Source organism: Lupinus angustifolius, chromosome LG02 (genome assembly GCF_001865875.1).
Source record: "Lupinus angustifolius cultivar Tanjil chromosome LG02, LupAngTanjil_v1.0, whole genome shotgun sequence".
In the NCBI taxonomy this organism is placed as follows: Eukaryota; Viridiplantae; Streptophyta; class Magnoliopsida; order Fabales; family Fabaceae; genus Lupinus; species Lupinus angustifolius.
The window spans coordinates 19844438-19853655 of record NC_032010.1 but is presented as its reverse complement, the minus strand read 5'-3'; positions in this window follow the sequence as shown (position 1 = coordinate 19853655).

Genomic DNA, 9218 nt, shown 5'->3' with positions numbered 1-9218 from the left:
ATATGTTGCTTCAAAGAATAAAAATTATACACTTTAACAATGTTGTGTGTTTAATGAGAGAGGGGTAAAGAAAATAGAATAGTAAAGAAAAAAAAAGAAAGATAATTGGGGTAAATAATAAAGAATATGAAAATATTGAGATTCAGATTTTAGAAGCTCCTTGATGAACATAATGTTATTCTTAGTGATATTCTCTGAAAGGTTGAAAAGAGAACTCCAAGCTTTAGAAGCAGTAAACATGCATGCCATTTTAGAAAGTGAACCTTTGATAGATGAGGTTTTGCAAGAACTTGAAGTGACAACACATTGTGATGAAGATGTGGGTGAATGGTTAGGCATGTCTCAACTTATCACTGCAAAGTCTTGAACACAAGTATGCATCCACAAATTATCATTAGAATTCCAAAAGTAAGAGCCTGACACCTAAGGCAATAATACACCCTAACTCTTAATGTTGTTGAAGAAGCCTAGGCTTGTGATCTTGTGACCAAGACCCTCTTGGATTTCTCAGTCACCACATAAGACAATGATGCATTAAAATGATGCTGATGAAAAAGATGATATTGAAGATGGTAAGTTGTTTATCAATCTTGCATACTTCTTGCAAAATGCATTGAAGTCAAAAACATCTTCTTTGGAATTGATGCAAATACCACATCTTCTTGCAAATAACACAACCTCAAGAAGTATGAATTTTTTAGTATAACTCATAGAGGAAAAAGAAGAAAAGTGGAAGCTATCAAAAAGAATAATAACGCTCTGATACCATGTTAAAATGGTAGGAGACATTAAAGAAATCTTCTTGATGAATCAAGAAGTATGAAAGGATGCATGAATGAGAAATTGAAGACTTGATGAAAGAAAGAGAAAGAATAGAAACTTTATTTCTCATTGATTGAATTAGAAAGAAGATACAATAATTTATATATAGAAAACCAGAAAAACCAATAACCAATTATCTAACAACCAGTTATCTCAATAATGCTTTAATCTTAAAACATGGAGCCCAAACTAGGGAGAACGTATCATGGAAGTTGGCCAATGACCCTCTATAGGAAGATTGTCACTAGAATATATTAGTTGTGATGGCATGGGAGTATGATTTGAATCGGTACCACATGCAATCCTCCTCGAGGGAGAAATGATGATGGGATAACAAGAAGAATGAAATAATGATAGTAGTGAAATGGGCCACACCCAAGATGGGTAAAATGTTACGATAGACACCAAGGATGGTGATAAGCTATGGATAAGTCTCTAATGCCAACTCACTCAAGAACCTAACAATATAGTCCATTGTCTTTTTTTTTTGTTTAAGGATAATGTACCTATATTAAGAAATCATTTAATTAATTAATGAGATGTGTAACTATTGGATGAGAATAGAATTGAAATAGCTTGACAAAGGACTAAAGTCCTACCAACAAGGTGTTGGTCTAGTGGTGTAAAGTCCCGCTAGATCCACATGATGATTAAAAGGTCAATAGTTTGATTTTTATGAGTAACACTTGTTGGGAGTGACACACACTCCAAAATGGATTAGTTCCTTAGCTTAAAGGGTGGGAGATACTCTTAGTAGTACCAAAAACAGACTAAGGTTAGGTTTGGTTAGAGTGAAAATGGGAGGAAATAAAGTGAGAAGAAAGAAAAAATAAGGAAAAGAATCTTTTTCATTGTTTGGTTGCATTTTTTTTTGGTTTCCCACAGGTATCCTCGCACTGGAGGCAATCTTGTCTGAGGTGGGAACATCCACAAGTATGTGGGGCTAACTCTCCTAACGGGTATTTTTTTCATTCACAAGACTTGAACACGAGACCTTGCTTAAGATGAATCAAACATATAACACTTGAACCAACAGTCATTTCTTGCATTGAAAATAAGGAATGCCATTATGTTTTCTCTCAAATATTGAGAGGAAAACAAATAGAAAAAATTGGATCAGGATTTATTATCTCAAACCATGTCTTAAACCAATGATGGTGAAAGAAAAATACAAAAAATAATGAATATTTAATTTTTTTAATTGACATATTTTCATTGTCCGTGAAAATTAGTGACAAATTTTCTCGTCGTTAACTCCCTATACATTTAAAAATCGTATTTAGTGTTAATCATACTTATAAATGTCGATAATTTCCTAAAATTCCAAAGAAAATAAACTAACACACGCATGTCAATGCCATCATTAATAAACAATAAGGCATTAGTTTAGTGGTGTAAAATCATATAGATGCACAGAAAGACCAAAAGATCAAGGATTCGATTCATGGGATAGACCCTTACTGGGATAATCATGCATTACGAAAGAGATTAATTTCTTACTCTTAGTAGTACAATGAAAATATCATTATTAATTATAATTATATTATTTTCTCTTCAATTTCTTTCCATTTTCTAATATCATACAACTAAAAAATCATCATATTTTCTACTTATTTTCTTCTCTTAGTTTCTTTCCTCCACTTTTCTTTCTTTGAGTTTTCTTCTATAAACCAAATACAATCTAAAACCCTGAAAAACTTAAACTTGAAAACTTTTAATTTTTCTTCCAAATTACTCAGTCCAATCTAGTCAGCTCTTAACCAGCAATTTTTTGTGATCAGGTTCGGACCCTAAAGTCTGCGGTTGTGCCCATCGCTAATCGCAGCGCGTATATTCAAAGTAATGTTAAAAGAGGAAAGGAACGCTGCTTGAGTGTCATATAATGGCGCCGTAATTGGAGTGCTGGTCTCATGCCCCACGTGCCATGAACACTCAACCATAAGTCAACTTGAAACACTTATTTTAAATGTTGATATCATATGAGAGGGAATCCACATATTTCAAGAGTAAATTTAAAAAATTTAATCTACTACTTAGATATTAATTTTAGAGAAATCTAATGATTTAAATTTACTCACTAATTCAAGTCATTAGATTTCTGGATGGCTAAGATGTGAAGTAAGTTTTTTAAACTTAGTCTTCGAGTAAGTGAATCTTCTGCATATATTACATATAAATACAAAATTTTATATATCTAATAATTATGTATAATTATATTGAATTAATATTATTCTATGTTTTTTGGACCAGAGTAAAACAAAATATTAGAGTAATTTTCTATTTTTTTTTTAATTTTAAGTGAACCATCCGGTTCACTTTCTGGGTTATTCCAATTTAACAAAGTTTAACATGGCCGGACCGGAATTTTTTCAATTTAAAGTGGTTCAACCCCTCATTCAGTTAAAATTACAAACAAGAATCATTTTCAAGTCCAATCAACAATCACACCGTTCGGACCATCTGGTCCATTCAAGTTATCACAACACTAGTTATTCTAAAAAATTATTAAATTTAATTTGTAATATTTTATTGTTTGAAATAAATTTTAATATATTACTAATTACCATGCAAAGTATGCATATTGTATAATCATCCTAATTAATTTTGTTATATAAAATTTTCACAAAAATTATAAGATAAAAGACAACACAATGAGACTCTCATTCTCATAAATTATGAGAAGAGTACATGTATTTAACCTTACTTTTATAAACGAAGAAAACTAATCTGATCTATGTGACAAAATAGAGAACCTTATCATCACCTAAGGAAAAAAATATTTTGCTCTCTACATTTTTTTCTCTACTTTTTAATATTTTGTCTTCAAGATGTCCAAAATTTGGTTGGGCACACATTATATTGTGGGATATGCACCTTAGTTCATACTCATCTTAATTAAAATTGTTTCTTATGACTTTAATTGTGCTATAAGTTTCAAATTTTTTATATCATCAATATATTATCTATTATTTATGTGTTTTATTTTATTTAAGAGGAGTGAATAATAACTAAGAATGATGCATGATTCATGATGTACGTTTTCAATAATATAAAAATTTATTATAGCATCCTATATAAATCATTTTCTCTTTTGTAGTAGGAATCCGAGGAACAAACCTTTTACTTCTTAAGCAACCTACCCTTTCAATTTCATGTAGACCAACACTACCCGTTCATAGGTAGGCGAATGTATAAAAAACAATGAATTTTGAGTAGATTATGAACCATATTGAGTATAAAAATCGATGAACCGGACCTCTAACCGGTACGGTACAGATGTTGAACCGACCAAGTATCAAAACCGATCAAAACCGGTGAACCGGCCGGTATTTGACTAAACCGACCGGTTTATACACTTTTTTTTGAAAAAAAAACTTAAAAATTCATTACAAAGTGATCCATCTTTCCAACCATTCTTCAACACTTCAAGGCACATGCTTCCAAGCCATACTTAGATTACACATTTTGGTTCCTAACATTCGTGTGTAATCTCAGTAACATTTTGTAATCTTAGATTACTGTCTAAATATAGGATTTGGTGCAAAAATATAATCTCAATATGAGACAACTTTGACTCATTGGTGTTAAATGTTAAAATTCCAAATTTATTTGTTTTGTAGAGTGAGTTGTGAATTTGTGTCATTTATTTATATTTTGTGGTTGTTAAGTAATACTTTTGGATTCATATATGTTTTGTAATTTAGAAATTGAATTTGTTAAAGACTTAAAGTTGTTTGTTTATGTGAATTTTGAGTAGATTACGAATATGGATTATAAATTTGAGCTACCTATTTGAAATTTTTTTGTTATAGGTTTATATATAAATATAAGCAGGTATGTCCGGTTTAACCGGCATGCCGTTTAATTACTGAACTACCGGTTGAACCACTATACTACTAAACCAGTACCTTGATCAGTTTGATAACCGGTACGGTTTTAACAACACTGATAAAAATTATAAATCTCTTACTCCTTATTGTATTAAACTGTGAAGCACGGATTCGTCAAACACTCTCACGTGTCAATGTCCGACAAGTATCCGACATGGATACATTCGGATTCGCGAAAGATACGTATCCATAGAGTATCCAAAAATTAAAAAATTAAAATAAAATAAATAAATATTAAGACACGTATCTGATTCGTTTTCAATAAAATATAGGATATATGGTTACATTTTCAGTAAAGTATAGGATATATAGATTCGTTTCCAATAAAATAGGATAAGATAGATTCGTTCCCAATAAAATAGGATAAGATAGATATGTTTCCAATAAAATATGATAACATAGATTTGATTTCATTAAAATAAGATAAAATATATTTGTTATGGAGGGCAATTATTTTAGGATAGATTCGTTTTCATTAAAATAGGATAAGATAGATTTGTTATAGAGGGCAGTGATTTTAAATTTCCATTATATTTTTTACTTTGTATATTTTGATTTACACTTATAGTTTTATCATATTTTATGTGTTTTCATTATTTTATATGCATATCTCTGAACGTATCGTATCCTGTATTTTGGAAAAAATATGTGTCGACGTATCAGATACGTATCGTACCCGACACACGTATCAATATCCGTGTTTCATAGATATTAAATACTTAGCTTTTTAATTACATTGTGATGTTTTTTTTTCGACTTCCTATCCTCAAGCTCATATGTTGATGTTAAGAAAACCGTAAAAAATAATTAACCTGGAAGACGTAATTGGTTTTGAAAATTAATTTCATGTTCAGCCAGTGTTATAAGTGAAAGTTATTTTATGGTGTTCTTAACACACATAGCGAAATAAATATGGATCTTTTTGTGTCTAAAATTATATATAACTAAAAATGCATATAAAATGCGTATCCGATTGTAGTTCCTAAAGCTTTAAAGTTGTTCTTCAAAAATTATGAAGATTATACATGTGTATCCACATCGAGACCAACATTTACTATCAACTCTTTGAACTAATGGACCAGAAAATATAACACTTTAAAACTTAGAATATTTTTGCACAAAACTCTTATATATAAATGTAACAAATAAAGAAGAGAAAAGATTGCATAAAAGTACAACACAAACTTTCTTTTGTTATTGCCCAAATACAGTGACAGAAAACTTATTTTCTCTCTTTATTAAGTTGTTGTATTGTTCACCCAGCAACCACCTAAAACAAACATATATGTCGTGTCCCAATTTTTGGCCGAACACTAGTCACATAACTGGTTTGGAGTCGTCATCACATTTTTGCGGTCAAAACATAGAAAACCCTTTCGATGCCCAAATATTGGAAAGACTTGACCTTTGAACTAGATCTTTGGACTCATGAGTCGATTACGGATCAGGGAAGGTACTAGCACCACGTTCGCCCGTTATTGAACGGTACCCACAATAATCGCACAAAATTAAATATGCTCTAAAGCTTTATTAAATCAAATAATTATTTACAAAAATGTTTTATTTTTTTATTTTGTGTCTGACAAGAGTTCATCTTGCTCCTACGTATCCCTGAGTGCAATAGGGAAATCAAGACTAAGTAGTTCTTGGGTAGAAAATGTTTGTGTGTTGATTGATTTTAATTAATGAAAAGTGGTTTGAGAATTTGTGAGACAGTTGTAAGTAGATAGGGTTAAGGATGACGATAAAATTTACCCCATATCATTTTACCCTCATAAAAAAAGAAGAGGCAGTACGACAGTCGCTCACCAGTTTTAATTAAATAGGGTAATGAGATAAGAGCTTGATATATATTGTCTTATCCATGCTAGAGGGAAAGAAGAGGCAATACGACAGCCGCTCGCCGCTTTCCTACTAATATGATAATAAAATAATACTCAAATTGATATTTCTTCTCTAACCTTAGAACTAAAAAAATGTTTTCTTCATTTAATTAATTTTATGAAAAATCTATTATTCCAAAGATTTATATCATAAAATACTAATGATTGTGACCATTGATTCTCGCATTAAATATAATTTCAAAAAAGTATTTTATTTATTGATGGTTCGAATAAATATGACACCTATTAATTAATGACGGCTTTGTTGATATTTACCAGAGCGACATTGACATTAATGACCAATTGATTATTTTATTTTTTGAAATTGACAAATGGAACTTGTTATTAAAAATAGGTTAAGAATTTTAGAAGATAAGGATAACACTACATCTTCAAATAGAAAGAAGATGTAGTACGACAACCGCTCACCACTTTTCTCTTCGAATGGAAAGGAAAATATGGTTCGGTCCATTCACCAATCTCTCAAATTCTCAATTTAAATTCTATTTTTACGCTCGAGTAAAAATAGAATCACTAATAAAAACATACGTATATTTGTTATTTTATTATGATAGTGTAACGAGTTTACAAGTAACTACAAATACAAAGTATGAAAATAAATTAAATATACAAATAGCTAGCAAATGAAATAAGAAACTAATTAAAACATACATAAACAAACAAGAAATAAAGAAATGAAACAAACAAGCCTAATACTCGAACAAGAGACATTAGTATTCTTAAATCATAATAGGAATAAAACTACAAGTAGTTACCAAACAGGATAACTAATAAATAAATAAATGAAGATAAAATATAAATAATCTTAACCAAAAATAAAAAACTAAAAAAAAGGAAAGGGTTGTGAAACGGGATAAAAATTGGAAGAGAGAAGGGGTTTCATTACTTAAGTTTGAAATACCCTTTCATTAAGTTTGTGGTTCACCATAAATAATGAGTGTGTAAAATGAGCATATGAGAGATAACAAGTACAATTAAATGGATATGTACATATGACAAGATTAACAAAATGTGTGTATATGGCAGTGAACATCTATCAACAAATAGAAAAATAATAGAAGATAGTGAATTGAAGCAAGAAAATGACATGATGATATTGCTTAGCCAATGGAGAATAGTCACTAAGAAAGTATAATCACAAAGAAAGAGATTGCTTATGTTCCTGTTATATGCTTACATCCAAAATACTCCTTTTGTTTTTTCTCTATTTTTGTGCCCCTTATCTTATCTTCTCTTTTCCTTTTTTTGTTGTTGTAGCTGCTAAATGGGTTTTTTTATCTCGATGTGGGGCTGCTGAATTTTTGTGTGTTAGGATAAAGCTACTTAGTGTAAAGGGTTAGTATTAAGTGGGGCTATTTATAGCCTCACTTAGATTTAGGATTAGGATTAATGGAGAGTTTAAAGGTAATCACTACTTAGTTCCATGAGTATTTTTAATTGTGACCTAGTCCCTAAACTTCCTTAAAACTTTAAAAAAGACCCGGAAAAAATTGGGTATTTAAAATATAGATATATACACAACAAAGATTACAAGTCCAAAGAGTTGGAGAATTTCTCCATCTATAATCTTTAGAAAGAATGCGGAAATCCTTATGACCATGGCTTCGTTCCCATAACCTAATGTTTATGCCTATACATAAACCCAAATGAAACGACCATGGTCCAAACCGAAGAAACCCCAAATGATTTCATGATTCCCATAACCTAATGTTTATGCCTATACATAAACCCAAATGAAACGACCATGGTCCAGACCGAAGAAACCCCAAATAATTTCATGGTGAAGATGAAGAACATACCTTGATTAGCCATATAGAATCTCGAAGGTATGAGGGTGTGATGATCTTCCAGATGTTAGAGCGTCGAATGGTTTTCCTTATGCTTCTCTAGAGGGGAATGAGAAAGCTCTTAACTTGAGAGTGTTCCTTATGGTGAGAGTGTTCCTTATGTTTCAAGAAGTGATTCTTGAAGATGAGAGGTTGCCTTATATGATTACCTTATCGATGACTTGATAGTGTTTTTATCCCTTATGGATAACACTATCCTAATCCACCCTTATTCTCCTCAACCCTACACCTTAAAACCTGTTGCTCCACAAATGGGGACTATAACTCATAAAAGTAACCCCGAAGCGGTTACTACTTAAGTTGCATCAGTCTCTTCATCAAATCAGAAATTGCCTGAAGGTATCTACACTTATATTATTTCATGACACATATGCCCTTAGCCACCAAATTAATTACTGGAGATCATTTTATATTTTGGCTAATTAAATAATGGCCACAACTCAATTATAGAATTAAATTTGTGACCCATAAATTGTCAGAAATTCTAACAATCTCTCACTGGTCACACATATGATTATACACACGTGTTATCCTTAATGCGTGCTTAAATATTGCCATTATGACTTAGGCATACCCAAATTATCTCGTCCATTAGTCCTGTCTCCATATCGAATCACAATGAATTTCGCCATATCAATCATGACTAATTCATCAATGATCACCAACATTGACACAACTAAATGACATAGATACATCATGAAATGTGTAGCATGAAAATCACATGAATATGATCTGTACATGTCAATTTTCAACTG